The sequence below is a fragment of the Cenococcum geophilum genome, assembly GCF_001692895.1.
Source record: "Cenococcum geophilum 1.58 unplaced genomic scaffold K441scaffold_43, whole genome shotgun sequence".
In the NCBI taxonomy this organism is placed as follows: Eukaryota; Fungi; Ascomycota; class Dothideomycetes; order Gloniales; family Gloniaceae; genus Cenococcum; species Cenococcum geophilum.
The window spans coordinates 1,327,634-1,332,712 of NW_027137601.1; positions in this window are offsets into that span (position 1 = coordinate 1,327,634).

The window sequence follows — 5,079 nt, forward strand, 5'->3', positions numbered from 1 at the left end:
TAGGGTTCTTCTGGTCTTTTCTAGTTAAAGCTTATATAGGGTAAGTAGCCCATTTCTAGCTAAATAGGGGCAAATCCTATAGAGTTATAAGGTAGGGTTGCTTGGGCGTAGTCTATTAGGGGTAGTAGTTTAGCCTAGTTATCTTAGAAGTAGTTAATAAAGGGCCGAAGTCTCTGGTCTAAGTATTAATTTATAATTTATATCTAACTATCTGTTTGGGGGTGGTATGCTATAAAAAGCTTTAGCTTAATGCCTAAGATTTAGGTAAACTTATTCCAGAAAGCCAAAATAAATTACGGCCTATAATTGGATATAATAGTATCTAGTAGTCCGTAAATTTGGTAGACGTAATAAATATATAGTTAGGCCGCCTCTTTAATATTAATATTCTTATAATAGGGGATTAAGAACGGGCGCTTACTAAAGCGGTTAACTAGGATTATAACCATATCATATCCGTTACGGTCTATAGGTAGTTTATAAAAGTTTATAAAAATATACTGCTAGGGGCGTTCTGGTATTAGGAGTAGTTTTAATAGTTTTAAGGTCTTATCTTATAGAATTATAGATTTATAGTAGTTATTACAGTTCCGTATATAGCGGTTAATATCTATAACTATTCCGGGCTAGTAGTAGCGGTTATTAATAATCTTACAGGTCTTATTTTTTCTAGGGTAGGCTGTAGAGACCTAGGTATAAGCTTTGGCAATAAACTAGGTCCGTAAGTTCTATTTCTTAGCTACTACTAGCCGTTCCTAGTGCTTAAGTAATCCGTTTTTAAGGGACTATAGGCTAGCAACATTCTTTACCTTTTTACGGTACTCCTGTAGAGAGGGGGTCGTTTAATTAGCCTATAGTAGTTTATTAATAAGGTTAAGTTCGGAGAAGTTAATAGGATATATCTCAGCGCCTAAGGAGTTTATACTTAGTTCTGCCCGTATTTAGGGGTTAAAGTATTTTAGTTATAGTAGCATCTAGGTCCGTAATAAGATCTTTATAACCGTCTGGTTATTTAAGTCTTACTTACACCTTATAAAAGCGTCTGCACGATTTATAGCGCCCGGTCTATATATAATTAAAAAGTTAAACTAAGATAGGGTGTCCGCCTAGCGTGCCTACTAGGCTATAAGGGCCTTAGTTATTATAAAGTATTCTAGGGCCTTATAATCTAAAACTACCTTAATCGGCTTAGGGGTCCCCTCTAGCTATATACACCAGTGCTAAAAACTAGAGATAATAGCTAGCATTTCTTTATTATAGATATAGTAGTTTAGCTTAGCATCTATTATAGTCTTTAAATAGTATATAATAGGGTGCCACTCTCTATATAGTTACTTTTAGGAAAAAACACTAGCTATTACGCCGTTTAAGGCATTAGTTTTTAGTATTAAGAGCCGTTTTAGGTTAAAATAGGCAAATAGGGGAGCCGATACTAGCCGTTTCTTAAGCTTATTAAAGGCCTGCCTATATATAGCGTTAAATTAAAAGGGCTGGTCTTTTTTAGTGAGATAGTTAAGAGGCTAGGCAATCCTACTATAGTTCTTAATAAAGCGTTAGTAGAAGTTACAAAAACCTAAAAATAATTATACCCCTTTTACGGTCCATGGGGGTGCCTACTAATTAATTACAGCCGTTTTCTCTAGGTTGGTTTTAATTCCGTCTATACTAATAATAAAACCTAGATACTTTATACGCTTAATACTAAACTCTAACTTCTTAATATTAACCTAAAGGCTAGCCTTACGGAGCTATTATAGAACTTTATAGATATGCTCCTTATATTCTAGCTCATTCTTAAAGTAAATTATAATATTATCTAAATAGGCCGTATAGAAGTTGTTAAGGTAGTTAAAGAGTATATTATTTATATACCGCTAATATATAGCTAGTCCGTTAGTTAGTCTAAAAGGGAGTACCTTATATTTATACGTTCTGTAATAGGTCTAAAATATAATAAGGTCTTTAGACCTAGGGTTTATCCTAATTTAGTAAAAGGCCTAGCGGATATTATGCTTTATAAAGACCTTAGCTCTACTTATTTAGGCCAGAGTCTTATTAAGTAGGGGTAGCAGATAGCGGTCCTTACGGGTTATATTATTTAGCTTATAGTAGTTAATGCAAAAGTAGAGTCCTCTATTTAGCTTTTTAATAAAGAGAATAGGTAAGGTAAAAGGGGCTTAGCTAGGCTTAATAAAGCCCTTATTTAGGTTATTAATAAAATACTACTTTATAGCCTATAATTTAGTAATAGACTACTTATAGAGGGGGTAAAGCTAAGGGTGTTTTCCTTACCCTGCTTAATCTTAATCTTATAGTTATATAGTTAGTAAGGTGGAAGTATATTAGACGCTACTTTAGAGAATATATCCTTAAATTTCTGGTATTAATAGGGCAGCTTTTATTCTACTAGTTCCTTATCTATAAGCTCGCTTTCTTATCCGCTAAGTTTACTTCCCTTTTCCTTAATTATTTAATTAATTTCGTATAAGCTCGTTATAAAGGTAATAGTATTAGGCTAAACTAAGTTCTGGTAAAATCCTACGGCATTAATATAGCAAACATTAACTAGTAGGAGGTTCGCTAGTTTTCTTACAGCCGTTTTCCAGACTATATTTTATAGTTTAGGGTTTATAATCTTTCTTAGCTCCTATTCTATTTTCCGCAGATTATCCCTCTAATCTATTAGTTTAGTATAACATCTAATATCCCTTACTATTCTTTATAGCTATATAAGGCCTAAGCTCTCTATAGGGGGCTTTTTTATATCATTATTAACTTCCTAGGTCTTTAATGCGGGTGGCGTAATATAGGTAGTCTAGGGGCGACGTAGTATACAGATCCGTTATAAATTAAGCTATATATCTTTCTTAAAGGCCTAATCCCTACATATAGCATCAGCCTAGTAAATAGTATTAATCTAGGGCTGTATAAGGTTTTCTATTATAATGCTAATTTTTTTTATAAAGGAAGGGGTTAGGGGTAGAGTTTTAGGCTAAATAAGCCGTCTACTCTATATATTAAGCTATAAGCCTAAATAGGCTAGCTATTTTCGCCTTAAGATTATATTATAGCTACCTAGGTTTATAATAAGGAAGGGGATATTATACTACCTTTATCTGTTAACACAGAGGTAAATCTACAAGATAGTTATAATAGGTGGCCCTATCTACCTATTATACCCGCAAATAGAAATTAGTTTAGGCAGTTCTTTAATAAGTATATTTAGAAAGTTAGCCAGCTTTACAGCATATTAGGTATCTATTAAAGTAAAGGTATTTACTCTAGAGTTAGCTAAAGCAAAGGTTAAAACTTAGTATCTATTACGGAATAAAGTATAAGGGATAGTATAGCTTCTTCCACTAATTAGCTAACCCAAATTAATATCTAATATATTAATCCCTTTTAACCCTAGAGAGGAGTCTTCCTTTAAGGTTCCTCTTTTTCTAACTTTATACTATTCTCTTAGATTAATAGAACCTTGTCCGCTTTTATACCCGTTAGGTAATTCTTTATATAGTAACCTTTCTAACTATAAGAGAAGCAAGCTCCTTAATTACTAAGGGCCTATATATAGGGGTTGCTATATATAGGCTAAGCATTCACCAGACCTATAGCAGGACTAGCTATATAGCTAGCTACTAAATTAGCGGCAGGCTATACGGGCGGTGCTGTAGGGGTTATTAATCGTACTAGGGCATTGCGGGCCGTTCTTATATTACTTATAGTCTAATTTAAAGGGTTTCTAGCTTTATACTGTTTAGCACGTACCTTAATTTAGCGGAGTCCTTAGTTAATAGCTAAGCACTAATCTATAAGTTCCTTTAGCGTCTATATAGTAGTAAAAACTAGTAGTATAGCTTACTGTAGGTCTAGGGTAAGCTTATTAAATAGGTCTAGTATTAAATCTTCCTAAGGAATTTAAGCCTAGCTGGCTAGGCGCAGAAAGTAGGTCTAAAAGGCTAAAAAGGTCTCTGTTATTTTTATATTTAGGCTTTTATAATTAAGTCGGGCGTTTTATACTTTAAAGGGGTCCTTATAAATAGAAGACAGGTAGGCAATTATCTCTTCTTTAAAGAGGAAGGGATTTACTAAGTCCTATGCGTACTAAGGACATAGGTGCGTCTATACATCCCTACTAGTACGGCCGAAGACGTAGGCCATTTTAGCCTAAGTGGTAGGGAAGTAGTCCGCATTAACTTTAAGCTTATCCTATAATTAAAGCTTCTAATTATTAAATATATGGTTAGTTCCGTCTGTAAGTAATAGGGGGTCCGCAACCTTTACGGACCGTAACAATACTAATACTATATATTAGGCTAGAGCCTTAAGGACTATAGCAAGTCTCTAGGTATCTAATAACTCTTTATTAAGTATAGAGGGTTCTCTAGCTTTAAGTAGCTCTTAAAGTTATTTAATTTTAATATTAGCTGCTATAAGCTCTACCTAAGAGTTTAAGTTAGTTGCTATTTTACTATTAGAGGTATTTAAGGGTCCTATAGCTGCTTTGCCAGCTACTGTATTTCTTAGCATTATAGTACGGTTATTAGGGTAACTTCCGGTAGAATTCTATAGGGGTTTCTAGTCTATATATATTCTATAAATCTTATTATTCTTTTCTATTCTTCTAGTTTTGTTTTGTTCTTTAAGTTCTAATAATAGTCTTTAGGTCTATTTCTATATTCTATTCTTATTTATAGTCCATAAATATTTTTAAGTTCCTTCTTAGGAAGAAGAGGTAGTTAAGCTTTAGATAATGTTAGTAACTTAGTTAATTAAGACATGAGCACAGCAAGAGGGACGCGTAAGCCTATACGATTAGTAGTCTATAAATAAGGATCTAAAGCTAAAGAAAGGAAAGGAGACGGAGGGTGGCGCCGTTTAACGTTACATACGATCCTCTAGTTACGTGACGGCAACTGTCTAAAACTGTATGAAACTGTCTACGACTATCTGTGACTGTCTGCCATAATCCACCGATATCTATTAGTGCCGTAATATTAACCCTATAGAGCCTCTATTAAGAAAACCGCAGAAGCTAAAGCTTCTAGAGTGTATATAAATAGGGCCTTAGCTTCCGAA